The sequence below is a fragment of the Dasypus novemcinctus genome, chromosome 13 (genome assembly GCF_030445035.2).
Source record: "Dasypus novemcinctus isolate mDasNov1 chromosome 13, mDasNov1.1.hap2, whole genome shotgun sequence".
NCBI lineage: Eukaryota > Metazoa > Chordata > Mammalia > Cingulata > Dasypodidae > Dasypus > Dasypus novemcinctus.
Window position 1 is genome coordinate 112904352 of NC_080685.1, and position 22748 is coordinate 112927099.

At 43.9% G+C, this 22748-nt stretch overlaps 1 long non-coding RNA gene across 1 annotated transcript in view; it reads left to right on the forward strand.

Annotated features, from left to right (window-relative positions):
* Positions 1-22748, forward strand: part of LOC111763730 (uncharacterized) — a 32635-nt gene that overhangs the window by 8355 nt on the left and 1532 nt on the right. The gene's annotated exons all lie outside the window — the stretch shown is intronic.

The window sequence follows — 22748 nt, forward strand, 5'->3', positions numbered from 1 at the left end:
GAAACTGCAAAGGCCAGGATATCCAATTCAAAGTGGCTTATGCAAGTTAAAAAAAAAAAGGAAATTACTTTGTGGGCTCATAAGTGACAAGTCCAGGATAGGGTGGTACTTCGGGTGCAGCTGGATACAGGGGCTCACATGCATCTTCTCTCTTTTTTTCTTTGTTACTCTAGCTAAGGGTTTGCCGATTTTTTTTTTTAAGATTTATTTTATTTATTCCTCTCCCCTTCCCCCCTGTTGTCTGCTGTGTCTGTTGACTGTGTCCGCCTACATTATCAGCGACTCTGGGAATCTGTGTCTCTTTTTTGTTGCATCATCTTGCTGCATCAGCTCTCCATGTGTGTGGCGCCACTCCTGGGCAGGCTGCACTTTTTCCCCATGGGGCGGCTCTCCTTACGGGGTGCACTCCTTGCGTGTGGGGCTCATCTACATGGAGGTGCCCCTGTGTGGCAGAGCACTCCTTGCGCACAGCAGCACTGCACATGGACCAGCTCACCACACAGGTCAGGAGGCCTGGATTTGAACCCTGGACCCTCCATATGGTAGATGGATGCTCTATCAGTTGAGCCACGTCCGTTTCCCAGGGTTTGTCAATTTTATTGACCTTCTCAAAAAACCAGCTTTTGGTTTTGTTGATTCTCTCTATTGTTTTTTGTTCTCAATTTCCCCTGAGAATATTTTCATCTGTAACACTGTAGCCAAAGAAAATGCTGCGCTAAAACAAAAGCAGATATGCTGGCTCACCATTCCTTACTGCATCTTCCTTTCACCACTGGAGCTGCTGAACCAGGGGCAGATGGGGTAGCTCTGTCTTGTGAAAGTTAGAAAAGAAAAAACAAACCAAAACCAAAACACTTCTTCAGAGCTCGAGTCTCAGGCCCAGGCAGGCTGCATCTCAGCACCCCCTGCCTCTGGCCTGGACACCTTTGCTTAGGGCACAATCCTCATAGCCGTCCAGCAGGACTCTGGCAGGGCCATTGGGATATTGCAGGCGGTGGTCCTTGCCCCAGCAGGTGGAGAGGAAATGCTAATCCCTCTGGCTTCAACCCCCCCCAAGGTAAGGGGCACCATTGTTTGGGCAGAAATACAAATCTTATTGAGCCAAATCATGGAGTTCTTTATTTGATACAAGTGTCAACAGTGGGCGAGTGAATAATCCCTATGTTTTCATGACACAAACTGGCTTTCAGTGTGCTTTCACCTGCACTTTATCCTTTGGATCTCACAAACAACTGCAGGATAAAGGGTCTTGTTCTGGCCTTGTAGGTAACCAAAATGTAGACACCATGAAATGGGCTGGCTTTTAACAGTGGGAAATTATTAACTTACAAGCTTACAGTTTGAAGGCTGAGCAAAATGTCTAAATCAAGTCATCGTCAGCTGATGCTTTTTTCCCAAAGACGGAAGACTGGTGCTGGCAGTGATGGGCTCCTCTGCCACGTGACAAGTCACACGGTGGCATCTGCTGGGCTTTCCCTTCTCAGGTTTCATTGCTTTCAGCTTCTTACTTCTGTGGCCTTCTCTTTCTCTATCTCCATATTTATAAAGGCAACTTACCAAGAACAAATAACTATAATAAATATTTATGCACCTAATGTGGGTGCCCCCAAACACACGGGGCAAACACTGGCAAAACTGAAGGGAGAAGTAGATATCTCTACAATGATTGTTGGAGACTTCAGCACACCACTCACATCAGTAGATAGAATAACTAGACAGAAGACAACAAGGAAACAGAGAAATTGGGCAGTATGATAGATGAGCTAGACCTAACAGACATACACAGTATGTTGCATCTCAATCAGTGGATTACATAATCTTCCAAGTGCTCATGGATCGTTCTCTGTGATAGGCTACATGGAACTCACAGAGGAGGGTTCAATAAATATTAAAAGACTGAAATTATACTTTTTTCAGGTCATAATGGAATGAAGCTAGAAATTAATAATAGTGGGAAAGAGGGAAATTTGTAAATATGTGGAGGCTAAACTACACACTCCTAAACAATCAGTGGGTCAAAGAAGAAATTGTAAGAGAAATTAGTAGATATTTTGAGACAAATGAAAATGAGAACACAACTTATCAAAACTTAAGGGCTACAGTGAAGAAAGTGCTGAGAAAGAAATTTGTTGCCCCAAATTCCTATATTATAAAAGAAGAACCAAAACCAAAGACCTAACTGCACATCTGGAGGAACTAGAAAAAGAACAGCAAACCAATCCCAAATCAAACAGAAGGAAAGAAATAACAGATTAGCCACACCACATTAACAAAAAGAAGGAAAAACACACATGATCATCTCAAATGATACAGAAAAGGCATTCAACAAACTCCAGCATTTTTTCTTAAGAAAAACAATTCAGAAGAAAGGAAGAGAAGGAAAGTTTCACAACATGATAAACCCAGAGCCAACATCACACTCAGTGGGGAAAGGTCGAAAGCTTTCCCTCTAAGATTGGGAACAAGACAAGGATGTCCACTGTCATCACCATTATTCAACATTTGCTAGAAGTTCTAGCTAGAGTAATTAGACAAAAAAAAAAAAAAGATAAAAGCATCCAAATAGGAAGAGATGCAGATGCAGATGACATGATCTTATATTTAGAAAAGTTCAAAATATCTAATGACAAAACTACTTGAGCTAATAAGTGAGTTCAGCAAAGCAGCAGGGTACAAGATCAGCATGCAAAAATCAGTGAGGTTTCTACAAACTAGTATTGAACAATCTGAGGGGGGAAATCAGGAAAAACATTTCATTTACACTAGCAACAAAAAGACTCAAATACCTAGGAATCAATTTAAGCAAAGATGTAAAGGTCCTGTATTCAGAAAACAACAGAACACTACTAAAAGATATCAGAGAACACTTAAACAAGTGGGAAGACACTCCATGTTCATGGACTGGAAGACTAACTGTCATGAAGATGTCACTCCTACTAAAACTGACGTAGACTCAATGCAATAGCAATCAAAATTCCAACAGCCTAATTTACAGAAATAGAAAAGGCAATTACCACATTGATTTGGAAGGGAAAGTACACGTGAATTGTCAGAAACATTCTGAAAAAGAATAGCTAAGTAGGAGGAATTTTGCTGCCTGAACTTGAAGCACATTACAAGGCTACAGTGGTGGAAAAAAAAACACATGGTATTGGCATAAAGATAGATGCATTGATCAGTCAAATAGAATTGAGAGTACAGAAATAGACCCTCACCTCTATAGCCAATTGGTTTTTTCCTTTTTTTCTCATTTAAAAATTTATTAAAGTGTATCATTCATACATGAACACTCATAAACAATAAATATAGGGAAGTGGACTTGGCCCAGTGGTTAGGGTTCCGTCTACCACATGGGAGGTCCACGGTTCAAACCCCGGGCCTCCTTGATCTGTGTGGAACTGGCCCATGCGCAGTGCTGATGCGCACAAGGAGTGCAGTGCCACGCAGGGGTGCTCCTGTATAGGGGAGCCCCACGTGCAAGGAATGTGCCCTGTAAGGAGAGCCACCCAGCGTGAAAGAAAGTGCAGCCTGCCCAAGAATGGTGCCGCACACACGGAGAGCTGACACAACAAGATGACACAACAAAAAGAAACACAGATTCCCGTGCTGCTGACAACAACAGAAGCAGACAAAGAAGAGCATGCAGCAAACAGACACAGAGAACAGACAACTGGGGGGGGGGGGGCGCGGATGGGGAGAGAAATAAATAAAGTCTTTTAAAAAAACATATCATAAAAGTTGTGAACTCATAGAACAAACGTGTAACATCACACAGTTCCCCCATACCTTATCTCACCACCAGTACTTTGCATTGTTTTGAAATATTTGTAACAAATTATGAAACACCATCGTCAAAGTCCATATTATAACTAACTATAGTCCATATTGTACACTTGTTGTATTTTTACCCCAAACCACCCTATTATTTTTTTGTTCATAAACCATTCAGTTTATCTAAAGTGTACAATCAATGGCATTTGGTATAATCAGAGTTGTGCGTTTATCACTTCAATCAATATTAGAGTATTTTCATATCTCAAAAAAAAAAAACCACAAAAAAACAAGCCACTGTCATATCCATATGTTAGTTCTACTAATTATAAATCCTGTGATGTGCTTTCACCATTTCTTTTCATTTCCAAACATTCACAAACAACTTTTTAACAATACAGATTAAGCCTCAGATTTCCATTCTCTAATCATATTCTCTTCTCTGGTGATTTATATTCTAGCTATTAACTTCATGAGTTTGCTCATTATATTTAGTTCATAATAGTGAAATCACAGAATAATTGTCCTTTTGTGCCTTTAGCTTCACTCAACATAATGTCCTCTTGATTCATCCATGTTGTCATGTTTCACAACTTCATTTCTTCTGACAGCTGGATAATATTCCATCATGTGTATACACCACAATTTGCTTATCCATTCATTGGTTGTAATTCTGGTCTTTTGGTAACATATTCTATCAGTGTTTGTTTATCTTGAAGACTTTGAACTCACCTTCATTAAAAAAAATTTTTTTTTTATTTTTAGATTTATTTATTTCTCTCCCCTTCCCCCACCCCCTCACCTTCATTTTTGAAGGACAGTTTTGCCAGATACAGAATCCTTGGCTGGCAGTTTTTCTCTTTTAGTATCTTAAATATGTCATACCACTTTCTTCTCTCCTCCATGGTTTCTGATGAGAGGTCTGCACTTAACCTTATCAAGTTTCCATTGTATGTGATGCTTTGCTTTTCTCTTGCTGCTTTCAGAATCTTCTTATTAACTCTGATATTTGTCATTCTGAATAGTAGGTGTCTTGGGATAGGTTTATTCAGATTTACTCTGTTTGGGGAGAATTATCCTTCTTGGATATTGATATTTATATCCTTCATTAGAGTTGGGAAGTTTGAAGTCATTATCTCCTCAAATGTTCTTTCTGCCCCTTTTCCATTCTCTTCTCCTGGGACACCAATAATGTGAATGTTTGTGTGTTTCACATTATTCAGTTCCCTGAGACTGTTCTATTTTTTCCAATCTCTTTTCCTTCTCTTCTCCTGTCTTTTCCAGTTTGGATGTACTGTCTTCAAAATCACTAGTTCTGTCTTTGAGGAATTCTATGTGCCTGTAATGTATTTTCAAAAATTTATTGAAGTATATTACTCATACATAAGCAATAAGTGTATAGTAATAGTTGTGAACTGCCAAAACAAGCATACATAACATTATACAGGGCTCTCATACCTCACCTCACCCTACCACCAATACCTTACATTGTTGTGAAATATTTTTTAACTAATAATTAAGAAGCATCCTCAAAATATTACTACTAACCAAAATATCTTACATTTGGTGTATTTTTTTGCTAAGCCAGCCTATTACTACTACTACTACTACGACTACTACTACTACTACTACTACTACATCATTTATACATGAACATACCTAAACAATAACTGTATAGTAAAAGTTGTGAACTTACAAAGCATAGCATTATACAGTGGTCCCATATATCAGGCCACCACCAACACCTTGCATTGTTTTGAGACATTTGTTACAAATTATGAAAGAATATTGTCAAAATCTTACTACCAACTACAGTTCTTATCTTACATATAGTGTATTTTCATCCCAAACCACCCTATTAAAAATTTTAAAATATGTTTTTGTGACAGAAGTTGTAAACTTACAAAACAATCATGCACATGTTCAGAATTCCCATATAACACCCCTCTATCAACACACCACACCATGGTAGAACATTTGTTACAGATTATGAGAGAATATCATCAGACTATTACCAGGGCCATAGTGTAGTTTTGGCACACTTTTCCCATACTCCCCCATTAGCAACATGGTACATCTTTGAAATAGATGCTTGAATATTACATTATTACTGCTAACCACAGTCCATAGGTCACTCCACTTGTATTTTTTCCATGCTTCGCCACATTCACACCACCCTGCAATAGTGATGTACATCTGCTCTAGCTCACTCTTGCATCTGTACCATCAGCCACAATTCTTATCCACCTCCGGGTTTACTGTGTTAGTCCCTAGGTTATTCTCTAGCTTTCTTTCAATTGGCATTTACATCCCTAGACTACCCTTTCCGGCCACGTTCCCATTTATAAACCAGCTGTTACTCACTATAATGTGTTACCATCAACTCTATATATTTCCACACTTTGACAGTAGAGTTAATTAAAACTTCTACAAAAATTAAACATCAGTAGTCCATCTCAGTTCTCCTGTTATCTTCTTTAAGGATCCACCACCTACCACCAGGTCTTGAAGATATTTTCCTATATTTTCTTCTAGAAGCTTTATGGTTCTTGCTTTTATATTTACATTTTTGATCCACTTTGAGTTAATTTTTGGATGAGGTGTGAGATAGGGGTCCTTTTTCTTTCTTCTGGCTATGGATATTGAGTTCTTTCAGCATCATTTGTGGAATGGACTGTTCTGCCCAACCTGGGTGGGCTTGACAGCTTATCAAAAATCACTTGGCCATAGATGAGAGGGTCTAATTCTGAACCATCAGTTTGGTTCCATTGATATGTATGTCTTTCTTTATGCTGGTACCATGCTATTTTTACCACTGTAGCTAGGTAATATGATTTAAAGTCTGGAAGTGAGAGTCCTCCAACTTTGCTTTTCCTTTTTAAAGTATTTCTGGCTGTTCAGGACTGCTTACCCTTCGAAATAAATTTGATAATCATGTTTTCCATTTATTTTAAAAATGCTGGTGGAACTTTTATTGGGGTTCCATTGAATCTGTATATCAATTTGAGTAGAATTGACATCTTAATGATATTTAGTCTCCCAATCTGTGAGCATGGGCTGTTATTCCAATTATTTAGGTCTTTTAAAAATTCCTTTTAACAATGAGCTGTAGTTTTCTGAATACAAGTGCTTTACATTGTTTGTTAAGTTTATTCCAAAATATTTTAGTTTTATCTGTCATATTTTATTTTCATCACTCTTTTGATACTTCTAGTTACTTTTACTGATATAATCTTCACTTCTAGACTCTCTTCCAAGCCTCTCTATCCTGTCTTTCCTTTTCAGACTCTAGCACATCCTTTAGTATTTCCTGCAAAGCTGGTCTCTTGGCTACAAACTCTCTCAATATCTGTTTATTTGTGAATAGTCTGAATTCACCCTCATTTTTGAAAGACAATCTTGTTGGATATAAGATTCTTGGATGGAAGTTTTCATCTTTCAGTATCTTAAATATATCAAACCACTGTCTTCTTGCCTCCATGGTTGCCAATGAGAAATTAGCACTTAATCTTATTGGATATCCCTTATATGATATGCAAAGCTTTTCTCTTGCTTCTCACAGAATTCTCTCTTGACTTTGGCATTTGATATTCTGGTTAGTATGTGTCTCAGAGTTGGTCTATTTAGATTTATTCGGATGGAGTACATTGTGCTTCTTGGACATGGATATCTGTGTCCTTCAATAGGGTTGGGAAATTTTCTACCATTATATCTTCAAATATTCCTTCTGCTCTTTTTCCCCTTCTCTTCTCCTTCTGGGACACCCATGACACATATGTTTGCATGTCTCTTGCTGTCATTTAGGTCCCTGGGACCTTGTTCAATTTTTTCATTCTTTTCTTCATCTGTTTTTTTGCATGTTCACTTTCAGAGGCCATTTCTTCAAGCTCACCAATCCTTTCTTCTGCCTCCTCAAATCTGCTGTTATACAGTCCCAGTGTATTTTTAATTTCCTTTTTTGCACTTTTCATTCCCATAAGATCTGCTGTTTTTCTATGTATGCTTTCATATTCTTCTTTGTGCTTATCCAATGTCTTCTTAATATCCTTAATCTCTTTAGCCATCTCATTGGATTTATTAAGGAGGTTTTCTGTGATTAGTTGTCTCAACTCCTTTATGTCATCTGTAGGCTTATCTTGTTCTTTTAACTGGGTCATATCTTCCTGTTTCTTGGTATGGATTGTAAGTTTTTGTTGGTGTCTTGACATCTGGCTTACTAGATGTATTTATTCTGGGTGCAGTTTCTCTCTTTAATTTAGGGTCTTCTTGCCCTTTCTCTTTTGTTGGTTGTGTAATAGGAGCCAAGGATGTAGTTGGTGCTACAAGCTGTGGAGGCTGAAGTTGTACTCATTGTCTCAAGGACTGATGAAGCATCTCCCAACTTTCTCCTTTGCCAGGAGCAGGGAGAGAGCCACAGCTGTGTTTAATAATCCAAGTTGTGCAGGCCTAGACTGTAGTTGCCCAGGGAGACTGATGAAGATTCACACTCCTTTCTCCCCTGCCTGGAGTGGGGATGATGCTGCAGGTGTGGGCAGCAATCTATGCTGTGCGGGTACAAAATGACTGCAGTTACCCCAGTAGATTTCTGACTCTTCAGTCTGTGCCAGCCAAATGTTCCTGCAGTTACCCAGAGAGGCTGGTGCAGGGCCCACCAACTTCCTCCCTGCAAGAGGTGGGACTGAAGTCTAGGCTAGGACTGCCGTCCAATCTGGGTGAAAGAAATGAGTCTCTACCATCACTGCAATTTTCCTAAGCCCAGATTCCCCTCATGCCTGGGATGGAGTAAAAATTGTGGCTACCAGCCTCTTTCTGACTTGGACAGTTTCAAACTTTAGCTGTTCTTAGGGTTATACTTCAGCTATCTGAATTTACTAATCAGTAGCTGAAGTCAGTGGTCAACTGTATCTCCCTCTCCTGTTTTTAGGAAATAGTGCTTCCAATTCCTGCCACAGAACAGCTCCCGGGGCAACTTTTCCCACCAGAGTAGGATAATCACTGGTCAATGTGGCATGGCCTGTATTTTCCAGAGACGCTGGTGCAGGCCCCCCAGCTTCCTTACTGCTGGAGGTAGGGCTAGGGCTTATGTAGAGCTACAACCTGATCCAGATGGAAAGAAGCTGATCCCTACCAGCACTGTGATTTTCAGTCAGCCCTGTCTCTCCTCATGCCAGGGGCAGAGTTAAAATGGCGCCACTGGTCTCTTTTTGACTTGGGCAGGTTCAAACTTTAGCTGTTCTTAGTATTATACTTTAGTCCACTGAATTTACTAAGCAATAACTGAAGTTGATGCTCAACCATCTCTTCCTTCCCATTTTTGGGAAGTGGAGCTTCCAATTCCAGTCGTGGAATAGCTCCTGAGATGGCGTATTCCTCCGGTGGAGGATGGGTACTGGCCTCCCACGTGTGGAGCACTCTACTCATGAATCTTTTCTGCAGATGGGCAGTCTTCTCCTTTCATCCCTTCAAGAAATTTGCAGAATGCTCTTCTGGTCTCCTGGAGCCCTCTAACAGGTGCTTTAGAGAGCTCTAGGTGATTACTAACTGCCCTGTAGCATGAGCTGACTCTAGGAGCTCCTAACTCTGCCACCATCTTACTGATTCCTCTAATGATTTTTTTTTCAAGATTTATTTTATTTTTTTCTCTCCCTCCCCCACCCCCACCCCATTGTTTGCTCTCTTGTCTAGTCACTGTGTGTTCTTCTGTGTCTGCTTGCATTCTTGGTGGCACCCGGGGTCTGTGTCTTTTTTTGTTGTTGTTGTGTCATCTTGCTGCGTCAGCTCTCCATGTGTGTGGCACCACTCCTAGGCGGGCTGTGCTTTTTTTGTGTGGGGTGGCTCAATGCAGGGTACACTCCTTGCACGTGGGGCTCCCCTACACAGGGGACACCCCTGCATGGCATGGCACTTCTTGCACACAGCAGCACTAATTGTGGGCCAGCTCACCACATGGGCCAGAAGGCCCTGGGTTTGAACTCTGGACCTCCCATATGGTAGGTGGATGCTCTATTAGTTGAGCCACGTCTGCTTCCCATAATGTATTTTTTAAAAAGATTTATTTTATTTATTTCTCCTCCTGTTCCCCCTGTTGTCTGCTCTCTGTGTCCACCCGCTGCATGTTCTTCTGTGTCTGCTTGCACTTTAATCAGGTGGCTCTGGGAACTGATCCTGGGACCCTCTGGATTGGGAGAGAAGCAATCATTCTCTTGCTCAGCTCCTGGTTCTGCTACATCTTCCCATCCTCTCTCCTCTGTGTCTCCTGCTACTTCATCCTGCCCCACCAGCTCTCTGCATTGACTGGCACTCCTGTGCGGGGTGACTTTGCCATGCTGGGTGGCATTCCCACAAAGCTACACTCCTGCATGGGCCGGCACTCTGTGTGAGCCAGCTTGCCCTCACCAGGAGGCTCTAGGCATCAAACCCTGGACCTCCCACATGGTAGATGGGAGCCCAATTTGTTGAGCCACATCCTTTTCCCCTGTAATGTATTTTTTAAAAAGATTTATTTATTTATTTATTTCCCCTCCCCCCCACCCTGATTGTCTGTTCTTATGTCTATTTGCTGCGTCTTCTTCTTTGTCTGCTTCTGTTGTTGTCAGCGGCACAGGAATCTGTGTTTCTTTTTGTCGCATCATCTTGTGTCAGCTCTCCGTGTGGGCGGCGCCATTCTTAGGCAGGCTGCACTTTCTTTCACGCTGGGTGGCTCTCCTTACGGGGCGCACTCCTTGCGCGTGGGACTCCCCTACACGGGGACACCCCTGCGTGGCACGGCACTCCTTGCATGCATCAGCACTGCACGTGGGCCAGCTCCACACGGGTCAAGGAAGCCCAGGGTTTGAACCGTGGACCTCCCATGTGGTAGACGGATGCCCTAACCACCGGGCCAAGTTCGCTTCCCATGTAATGTATTTTTAATCTCATCCATCATGTCTTTCATTCCCATAAGGTCTGATACTTTTCTTTGCAGGCTTCAAATTGTTCTTTATACTTATCCAGTGTCTTCTTAATATGCTTTATTTCTTTAATCATATTTTCTTTAAATTCTTGAAAGTGATTTAGGACATACATATGATTCTCACTGATTAATTGTATTAAATCCTGTACCTCTTCAGGATATTTGGTTTGTTCTTTTGGCTAGGCCATCTCTTCCTGTTACAATATGGCTTGTAATTTTTTGTTGATGTGTAGGCATCTGAATATGTTGGTGGATTTACTCTGATGGCCAATTTCTCTCTATATTGCCTATTGTTTCTTTTTTCACAGCTCTTCTTTGATATTTGGTTTGACTCTTTTAGATCTTTAAAATTGTCTAGCTTAAGTTATCAAAATTGGGCCAGGGACTCTCTAGTGGGGAGCAGATTTTCTCCCAAGGGTAGGATACAAATTGAACTGAGAGGGTTTTGTCCATGCAGTTTCCAAACCAGCCAGCAGATTGTGCTCATTAGCGCACCTTTCAGTGGAGGTGTTTCAGTCTGGGCTTTCCTGTGATCCTGTGTTGAATCTCCAGAGTAGAGGTTTAAAGTGGGCTCTGCTGGCAGAATTCAATGAAGAAAAGCGCCTTGATTCCCCCTCCCTTTTACCTTGAAACAGCTGATGGGAGGAAGACGGTGTCCCCCTCTCTGTTGGTTACAGTGAGCCAGAGGTTTTACCCCAGCTTAAAATCTTGGGGATGGGGAAGGGGAGCCCCTGCTGGCTGTCACAGGGGCTTGTTAACTCATGTCTGTTGTTTCGACGTCTTTGTCTTTGTGTCCCTCACCCTCCTGAGAGTTCTGTAGTGCTGTCCTGGTCTACTAACCCCTAAAGCAGTTTCCCAGGACAGCTTTTCACTTTTTCTCCATTGCTTTTGTGAGAGCATTGAGCTCTGCCTGTTAGTTTGACACCATCTTCCCACAATTCCCTGCCAATTGGTTTTTGACAAACCTACCACATACACTTTACTGGGACAAAGCAGTCTCTTCAACAAATTGTGCAAGGAGAACTGATATCTATAACCAAAAGAATGAAAGAGGACCCCTCTCTCACTCCCTCTATAAGAATCAACTCAAAATGGATCAAAGACCTAAATATAAAAGGCAGGAACGTAAAACTCCTAGAATGAAATGTAGGGAAACATCTTAAAGACCTTGTGGTAGGTGGTTGTTTCTTGGACATTACACCCAATTCACAGGCAACAACAGAAAAAATAGATAAATGAGACCTCCTCAAAATTAACCACTTTTGCACCTCAGAGGACTTTGTCAAAAGGGTGAAAAGGCAGCTGACTCAATGGGAGGGTATATTTGGAAATCACATATCTGATAAGGGTTTAATATCCATATAATTCAACAATAAAAAGACAAACTACCCAATTTAAAAATGGGCAGAAGACTTGACTATATATTTGTCCAACAAATATTGTATGACTGCACTATTATGAACAAGATATATTGCATAAAGTCCTGGAGTTAATGATTAGAATATAGGTCACCAGAAAATAGAATGAGGTTAGAGAATGGAAAGCTGAGGGTTAGTCTGAGCAGCACTGGGAGAAAGGTTGTTAGTAAATCTTTGGAAATGAATAGAAATGGTGAAGGCACATCATGATGTTTGTAACTAGCAGTGCTAATATATGGGTATGAGAGTGACTGAAAGGGAAAGTCTAAGGTCCTGTATAATACTAGAAATAACGCTAAAAATTATAACATGGTATTGCACAGTGAAACCTCATGTGGAATATTAATATGGGTAATATTGTATATATAGTATTGTTTTCTTTGAAACAGAACAAAAGGACATTAATGTGACAAAATGTTAATGTCAGGCAAAAATACATTTAAAGCAAATGATGGACAGTAAAGTATAGTAATATATTAATAACCCTCCATTAAGTGTAAAAAAAGGAAACATGCTAAGTGAAAAAGCTAGACAAAGGTACTATACAAAATTATAGAGATGGAAACAATAGCAGCTATGTATGGCAGGGGAAGGATAGAGAGATTGAGGTGATTACTAAAGATTGGTGGGTTTTTTTGCTTGTTTTTGTTTATTGTTGTTATTATTAGAGTAACGAAAACACCCTAATATTGATCGAAGTGATGAATGCACCACTATGTGATTATACCAAATACCATTGATTGAACACTTTGGATGAACTGTATGCTTTATTAATATGTATCCATAAATTTGATTTGTTTTTTTAAAAAAGCTTGTGTTAAAACATTTTTAAAAATTGGTTTTAGAAAAAGAGGAACTCCTGGGAAGATGGTGGACTAGAAAGATATGGGACTCCTCTCTCCCAGAAAATTAGCTAAAGGACAGGCTGAAATGGCTTGGGAAAAAAATCTTCTAGGGTTTAGGACACCAGCAGAAGGCTGGACACTGCCCAGAAGAGAGAGGGAGAAGGAATAATTTCCTATTTGGGAAAAGGGAGCGGGATACCAGTGGAGGTTGGAGAACTGACTGAGAAAGTTTGAAATATCAGGCTCTTAGCCTCCAGGCAGTAACCTGTATCACCTTGAACCATTCCTTGTTGCAGCACACTACACCAGGCATTGAACTGAAAGGGCTGCCAAAGTCCTCCATCTGCTGGCAGAACAAGGAAGTACATGTGAGGAAATTAAAAGTAAGAGAAGCTCTTTCTCACCTTTAGAGCCTCCCTCCTCAAGAGGCTAGGAAGTAAGTCTGCAATTCATCACTAGGGCCAGAATCCACTTTTGAGCAACTAACAGGGACAATCCAAAAGATCTAGGTTGAACCAAGAATCAAAGAACACAACCTCCTTCCAGTAAATCCCTGTGAAAGAGGGAGAAATTCCTCTTTCCATCCTAATCACCATCCTAATCAGATGCCTAGATATCACCAAAAAACTTATGAGTCTTTCTAAGAAAATGGAAGACATGGCCCAAGAAAAGGAATATAGCAAAGCCCCAGAAGAGAGGCAGGATTTGAGACAAGTGGTTAAGGAGATACACACAAATTTCCAAAATCAAAATAATGAGATGAAAGACAAGATGGTTAAAGATATAAATGACATCAAGAAGACATTGAGTGACCATAAAAAAGAATTTGATAACTTTAATAGAAAAGTAACAGAGCTAATGGGAATGAAAAACATGATAAATGAGATCAAAAACACAAAGGCATACAACAACAGACTCAAAATGACAGAAGAAAGAATAAGTGATACTGAAGACAGAACAGTTGAAGACAGAAAAGAACACAGAGAGAAAGGAATGGGAAAATTGAGCAGGGCCTAGAGAGGTGAATGACAAAACAAAATGCAACAAAAGACATGCCATGGGAGTTCCAGAAGGAGAAGAAAAGGGAAAAGAGTCAAAAAGAGTATTTGAGAAAATAATGGCTGAAAATGTCCCAACTGTCATGAAAGAAATGAATTTACATATCCAAGAAATGCAGCATACTCCAATCAGAATAAATCCAAGTAGACCTACTCCAAGACACATACTACTCAGAATGTCAAATGCCAAAGATAAAGAAAAAATTCTGAGAGCAACAAGGAAGGAAAAAACCATCACATACAAGGGATGTCCAGTAAGATTTAGTGTGGATTTCTCATCAGAAACCACAGAGGTGAGGAATACAGTGGTAAGATACAATTAGGATACTGAAAGAGAAAAACTGCCAGCTGAGAATTCTTTATCCAACAAAAGTATCCTTCAAATATGAAGGTGAGTTTGAAATAATCACAAACAAAAACTAAGAGAGTTTGTTAAGAAGAATCCACCCTTGCAGGAAATATTAAAGGAAGATTTAGAGCTTGAAAGAAAAAGACAGGAGAGAGAAGCTTAGAGGAGAGTATAGAAGAAAGAATAGTAGATAGGATAACCAAAAGACCAAAAGAGTAAGAAGACAGATGAAAATAAAATATGACATGAAAATCAAAGAGTAAAATGGTGGAAGTAAATAATGCATTTTCAGTAATATCATTGAATGTGAATGGATTAAACACCACAATCAGAAGAAATAGTCTGACAGAATGGATAAAAAAAAATGAGCCATTCATATGTTGATTACAAGAAATTCACCTTAGACCCAAGGATATAAACTGGTTGAAAGTGAAAGGCTGGAAAAAGATACTCCCTGCAAATAGTAACCAAAAAAAAAGAGCAGGGGTAGCTATACTAATATCAGACTTTAAATGCAAAAAAGTTATAAGAGATACAGAAGGCCATTATATATTAATAAAAGGGCCAATCCACCAGGAAGATAGCACCTAACCAGGGTGCCTCAAAATACATGAGACAAACTCTAGCAAAACTGAAAGAGAAATAGATATCTCTATAATAATCATTGGAGACTTCAACACAGCACTCATATCATTAGATAAAACAACTAGAAAGAAGATTAAAAAGGAAACAGAGCACTTGAACAATATGATAAACCAATTAGGCCTCACAGACATATACAGAACATTGTACCCAAACTCAGTGGGTTAAATATTCTTCTCAAGGGCCCATGAATCTTACTCCAGGATAGGTCACATGTTAGGTCACAATACAGTTCTTAACAAATAGAAAAACATTGAAATTATACCAAGCAACCTTCACAAATCATAATGGAATGGAACTGGAAATCAATAATAGACAGGAAAGAAATAACTTGCAAATAGGTGGAGGTTAAACAACACATTCCTCAATAATCAGTGGGTGTAGCAGTTTGATATTATTTATGAATTTCAAGAAAGATATTGATCAGGCTTGTAAACTGGTCTGTTCCTCTGTGCGTGATACCCCTCGATGTATTAAATTCAAAGGCTTTATGTTTACTTGATTAAATTAAACGTAGGGCTTTGATTCCACCACGTCAGTAGGGCATGACTCAGGGTTGAGTTCCCACCCCCTTGGTTGGCTATATAAACAGACACGCACTCAAGGAGACACACAGAAGATACACATGTGAAGAGAGAACTTTGTCAGCTTTGGTCCTGGGGCCCCAGGAAGAGAGATGAGCCATTCACCTGATAGTTTACAGCTGACCTTGTGAAGAGAACAGAGCAGCTGAGCCTAGAAAAAAAGGATCCCTATGCCAGCCTACAGCTGAAAGCAGAAAAAGCTGGGACCATGGGGTCTTTAAAGGAAGAGGAAGGCTGAACCCTCACAGAGATTGTTAATCTTCTTTGGTGAGAAAGTACCTCTTATGGTACCTTGATTTGGGCTCTTTAGGGCCTTGTAACTGTAAGCTTCTACCCAAAATAAATATCCTTTATAAATCTGACAGATTTCTGGTACTTTGCATCAGCACCCCTTTAGCTGATTATAATACAGTGGGCCAAAGAAGAAATTGCAAGTGAAATCAGTGAATATATTAGAACAAATGAAAATGAGAACACAATTTACCAAAACTTATGGGGTACAGGAAGGCAGTCTTGAGAGGGAAGTTTATAGCCCTAAACACATACATTTTTAAAAAAACACACAAGAAATAGCTAAAATAGAAGATCTAATTGAATAACGAGAGACTAGAAAAGAATAGCAAACCAGTCCCAAAGAAAGCAGAAAGAAGGAAATAATAAAGATTAGAGCAGAAATAAATGAAATTGAGAAAGAAAACACAGAAAATCAATAAAACCAAAAGTTGGTTCTTTGAGAAGTTCGATAAAATTGACAATCCCCTAATTAGACGGACAAAAAAAGAGAATATGAAAATAAATACAATCAGAAGTGAAAGGGAGAAATTTTGACTAACACAACAGAAATAAAAAGGATCATAAGGGGATATTATGAGAAACTATATGCTAACAAATTAGACAACCTAGATGAAATGGACAAATTCCTAGAAATGTACAAACAACCTACACCGATGCAACAAGAAATGCAACTCAGCAAACAAATCACATTTAAAGAGATTGAATCTGTTATCAAAAATCTCCCAACAAAAAGAAGCCTTGGTGAATTCTACCGAGCATTTAGAAAAGAATTAATACCAATCCTGTCTAAACTCTCCCCCCAAAATTGAAGAGGAGTGAGGCCAGTGCTCAATTACTGAGCCACGTCAGCTCCCTTGAGGTGGCTCTTTCATTTGTTTGCCCGTTGTTTGTTTCTTTTGCTTAGGAGGCACCAGAACCAAATCTGGGAACTCCCATGTGGGTGGCTGTTCAACAGCTTGTGCCTCCAGCACATGTTATGAAGCAAACATCACCCTAATACCAAGCCAGACAAAAACACTATAAGAAAAGAAAATCACCAGCAAATCTCTGTAAGAAATATTCTTAAAAAAACAACAACTTGCAAATAAAATCCAACAGCATATCAAAAGAATTATATACCATGACAGAGTGAGATTTATTTCTGGTATGCAAGGCTGCTTCAACATAAGAAAATCAATTAGCATAATACAACACATTAACAAATTGAAGGTAAAAAAAGCCCACATGATCATCTCATTGATGCAGAAAAGGCATTCGACAAAATCCAGCTTTCTTTCTTGATAAAAACACTTCAAAAGAGAGGAATAGAAGGAAAATTCCTCAATATGATAAAAGGCATATATGAAAAAATGAGAGCCAACATTGTACTAAATGGAAAAAGGTTCAAAGTTTTCCCTCTAAGATCAGGAACAAGACAAGGCTGCCCACTGTCACCATGGTTATTCATTGGTACTAAAAGTTCCAGTTGGAGCAATTAGATGAGAAAAAAAGGCATATAAATAGAAAAAGAGGCAGTAGACATGATCCTATATTTAAAAAATTCTGAAATGTCTGTGACAAACTACTGAAATGAATAAATGAGTTCAGCAAAGTGACAGGATACAGGATCAACATGCAAAATGAGTAATGTTTTGTACACTAGTATTGAACAATCTTGAGGAAATCAGGGAAAGATTTTGTTTACAATAGCAACAAATAGACTCAAATACCTAGGAATCTATTTAAGCGGTGGAGTATAGGACCTATATGCAGAAAACTACAAAACAATGCTAAAAGATATCAAGGAAGAACTAAACAAATGGAAAGACATTTCTGTGTTCATGGTTTGGAAGACTAAATATTGTGATGATGTCAATCCTACCCAAACTGATTTATAGATTCAATGAAATACCAATCAAAATTCTAACAGCCTACTTTATAGAAACAGAAAAAGCAATTACCAAATTCATTTGGAAAGGAAAATGCACCAAAATAGCCAATAACATTCTAAATAAGAAAAGTGACATGGGAAGAATTTCACTGCCTGACCTTGAAGCATATTACAAAGCTACAGTGGTCAAAACACTATGGTACTAGAATAAAGGTAGAAACATCAATTAGCGGAATTGAATCCAGAGTCCAGAAATAAACTCTCACCTCTATGGCCAATTGGTTTTTGACAAATCTACCAAGTCCATGTTAATGGGACAAAACAGTTTTTTCAGCAAATGGTGAATAAAAGAGGACCCCTATCTCACTTCCTGATGCAAGAGTCAACTCAAAATGGAGCTAAGTCCTAAATGTAAAAGCCAGGGCCATAAAACTACTAGACTAAGATGTAAGGAAATATCGTAAAGACCTTGTGGTAGGTTTTGATTTCTTAGATCTTACACCCAAAGTACATACAACAAATAAGTATATAAATAGGGCCTTCATACAATTAAACACTTTTGCACTTCACAGGACTTTATCAAAAAGGTGAAATGGCAGCCAAATCAATGGGAAAAATATTTGGAAATCATATTTCCTATAAAGGTTTAATATCCAGGATATATAAAGAGATGTTACAATGCCACAATAAAAAGGCAAATGACCTGATTAAAAAATGTGCAAAAGACTTGAACAGACATCTATCCAAAGAAGTAATACAAATGGAAAAAAAACACATAAAAAAAATTCAACATCACTAAAAATTAGGGAAATGCAAATCAAAACTACAATGAGATATCATTTCACACCTGTTAGAATGGCCACTATTAAAAAGACAGACAGCTACAAGTGTTGGAGAGGATGTGGTGAGATAGGAACACTTATTCACTGCTGGCAGGAATGTAGAATGGTACGGTCATTGTGGAGGACTGTCTGGCAGTTTCTAAAATCCTTGAATGTAGACTTGCCACATGGCCCTGCAATACCACTATGGGTATATACCCAGAAGAACGGAGAGCAGTAATACAAACAGACATCTGCACACTGAAGTTTATAGCCACATTATTCACAATTGCCAAAGATGGAAACAATCCAGCTGTCCATAAGAGGAAAGGAAGTCATGAAGCACATGACAACATGGATGAACCTGGAGGACATTATGCTGAGAGAAGCAAGCCTGGCATGAAAGGACAGATACTACATGATTGTGCTACTATGAACTAAATATATGTGTAACATATCGAATGATTCCATTTATGTAAAATGTAAATATAAATCAATTTATAAAGATGAAGCTAGATTAGTGGTTATGTAGGGCTAGGGAAGGAATGCTAAGGGGTGTGGAGTTTTCTCTTTGGAGTAATGAAATGGTTCTAAAAACACTGATCTGTTTAAAAAATAATTTTAAAAAAGTAAAATAGAAAAAAAAGGATTAAAACCCATTTTTGGGTCATGCCTTTACTGAAGTTACTTAATCAAAAGGCCCTAATTATAATAGGTTTACACCTACAGAAATAGATTAGCTTTTTAAAAAATCATTGTTTTATTTTAAACAAATCAATTTTATCGATACATTTAATAAAGGATACCATTTGGATTAGCTTTAAGAATTTATTTTTCTCAAATATATACAGCTTCAAGCCATCACAGTTTTCCTTTCTACAAATGAGGAAGCTGAGGCTCTCAAAGGCTGATTCCCTCATCCACGTCCCATGGCCTGTAGGAGGTAGGCCAGGACTGGAAGCCAAACGCGCTGACGCTCTTTGGCAGCGCACACGCTCCACCAGAAAAGCACCCTCTACCCTCAGGCTGTAAGCCCAGCCGCTTCGTGTAGCCCTCCCTATCATCTCTCACTGGGTTATTGCAAAGCCTCCTAGCGGGCCTGTCTGCTCTCAGCCCTGCCCAGCAGGCTGCTCTCCACACATGCACCCAGTGATCTCATGTTCCAAACTATAAGTGAGGTCATGTCATTTGCCTTCTCAAAACTGTGCAATGGCTGCTCGTCCTTCACAGCGGTGCACAGGCCCTTCAGAATCTGGCCTTGTCCACCCTCCCCTCTGCTAACCCTGCCCTGGCCACGCGGTCCTGCTTGCTCCTGGCTTCCACCTCGGCGCCTTTGCACCCACCGCCTCTGCGCAAACACTCCTCCCTCCCTTCTTCAGGCCTCGCTCCAGTGTTACCTTCTTAGCCAGGCCTTCCCAGAACACTCTTGAAAATTGCAACTGGCCGCCAACCCCACTCTTCCTTTCTTTTCTCCACCGCACTTTCCACCAAGCGGTGTGTCACTCCTCTTAGGCGTATCAGTCTTTGCCCACTGAGAGAGCCTCACCCAGATGCCGGGCGTCTGTCTGCGTACTTTGGGCTGGACGCCAGCCCCAGCACGGAGCTCGTGAGGCGCAGCAGGCGCTCACGCTGTGCCCAGGGAACGAGTGACTGCGCAGATTCTGCTCTGCAGAGGGTGCCACCAAACGCCCCTGGGCAACTGGCTGTCCTTCCTTCAGAAGGACGGGCCTGCTCGTAGTGTACTCTGGACAGCAGATGTGGAGAGAGAAAGGTCCCGTTTGTGGAGTGGCAGCCCTGTGCGGTGCCCGGTTCGGCACGCTCCCGGGCTCCCCGCAGAGCTGGGCAGTCTCCCCTGGGGCTCTTTTGGAAGTGCACTCCTGCGAGAATCCTCTGTTAGGACAGAAAAATATCCCCCGGAAGCGTTTATTAAAAGAAAACACAACACAACAAAGATGATCTGAGCACTGTGCGAGTCAGAAGTCTGAGATGCCCTCGCGCTTTGTCCGGCTGTTGGAGACGGTCTGGGGAGAAGAGGAAGCAAAACACGGCCCCAGGTAGGGAACCGGGGCCCGCGGTGCAGGAGCCTGACTCGATTCCCGCGCCTCTCTGGGCACCTTCTGCGAGTGGAAACCCCGTCCGGGATTAGGGGAGCTCGGTCAAACCATTCTGGCCTCTAGGAGCAGCGAAGGGAACCAAAGAAAGAAGAAGAGGAGAGCCCGGGGCAGGGGCTTCAGGCCCAGAGCACCAAGAATCCTCACGGTGCTGGTGTCAGGAGGGGCGGCCTGCGCCCTGGCTCCCGCCTTCTCGGCCGGTCTTGCTGAGCCCGGGGCCAGCGCTCCGCCCGGGGTTTGCGGGGGCCAGGCGCTCCGCCCGGGATTCGCGGGGGCCAGGCGCTCCTCGGGGGTTCGCGGGAGCCAGGCGCTCCTCGGGGGCTCGCGGGGGCCAGGCGCTCCTCCGGGGTTCGCGGGGGCCAGGCGCTCCGCCCGGGATTCGCGGGGGCCAGGCGCTCCTCCGGGGGTTCGCGGGGGCCAGGCGCTCCTCCGGGGGTTCGCGGGGGCCAGGCGCTCCTCGGGGGCTCGCGGGGGGCCAGGCGCTCCGCCCGGGGTTTGCGGGGGCCAGGCGCTCCTCGGGGGGTCGCGGGGGGGCCAGGCGCTCCTCGGGGGGTCGCGGGGGGGGCCAGGCGCTCCTCTGGGGTTTGCGGGGGCCAGGCGCTCCTCGGGGGGTCGCGGGGGGGCCAGGCGCTCCTCTGGGGTTTGCGGGGGCCAGGCACTCCGCCCGGGGTTTGCGGGGGCCAGGCGCTCCTCGGGGGCTCGCGGTGGGCCAGGCGCTCCTCCGGGGTTCGCGGGGGCCAGGCGCTCCTCCGGGGGCTCGCGGGGGGGCCAGGCGCTCCTCGGGGGCTCGCAGGGGCCAGGCGCTCCTCGGGGGCTCGCGGGGGCCAGGCGCTCCTCGGGGGCTCGCGGGGGCCAGGCGCTCCTCCGGGGGCTCGCGGGGGGCCAGGCGCTCCTCCGGGGTTCGCGGGGGCCAGGCGCTCCTCCGGGGGCTCGCGGGGGTGCAGGCGCTCCTCGGGGGCTCGCGGGGGGGCAGGCGCTCCTCGGGGGCTCGCGGGGGGGCAGGCGCTCCTCGGGGGATCGCGGGGGGCCAGGCGCTCCTCGGGAGCTCGCGGGGGGGGGCAGGCGCTCCTCGGGGGCTCGCGGGGGGGGCAGGCGCTCCTCGGGGGCTCGCGGGGGGGCAGGCGCTCCTCGGGGGCTCGCGGGGGGGCAGGCGCTCCTCGGGGGCTCGCGGGGGGCCAGGCGCTCCTCGGGGGCTCGCGGGGGGCCAGGCGCTCCTCCGGGGTTCGCGGGGGCCAGGCGCTCCTCCGGGGGCTCGCGGGGGGGCCAGGCGCTCCTCGGGGGCTCGCAGGGGCCAGGCGCTCCTCGGGGGCTCGCGGGGGCCAGGCGCTCCTCGGGGGCTCGCGGGGGCCAGGCGCTCCTCCGGGGGCTCGCGGGGGGCCAGGCGCTCCTCCGGGGTTCGCGGGGGCCAGGCGCTCCTCCGGGGGCTCGCGGGGGTGCAGGCGCTCCTCGGGGGCTCGCGGGGGGGCAGGCGCTCCTCGGGGGCTCGCGGGGGGGCAGGCGCTCCTCGGGGGATCGCGGGGGGCCAGGCGCTCCTCGGGAGCTCGCGGGGGGGGGCAGGCGCTCCTCGGGGGCTCGCGGGGGGGGCAGGCGCTCCTCGGGGGCTCGCGGGGGGGCAGGCGCTCCTCGGGGGCTCGCGGGGGGGCAGGCGCTCCTCGGGGGCTCGCGGGGGGCCAGGCGCTCCTCGGGGGCTCGCGGGGGGCCAGGCGCTCCTCGGGGCCTCGCGGGGGGCCAGGCGCTCCTCCGGGGTTCGCGGGGGCCAGGCGCTCCTCGGGGGCTCGCGGGGGGGCAGGCGCTCCTCGGGGGCTCGCGGAGGCCAGGCGCCCCTCGGGGGCTCGCGGGGGCCAGGCGCTCCTCCGGGGTTCGCGGGGGCCAGGCGCTACTCCGGGGGCTCGCGGGGGGCCAGGCGCTCCTCCGGGGTTCGCGGGGGCCAGGCGCTCCTCGGGGGCTCGCGGGGGCCAGGCGCTCCTCCGGGGTTCGCGGGGGCCAGGCGCTCCTCCGGGGGCTCGCGGGGGCCAGGCGCTCCTCGGGGGCTC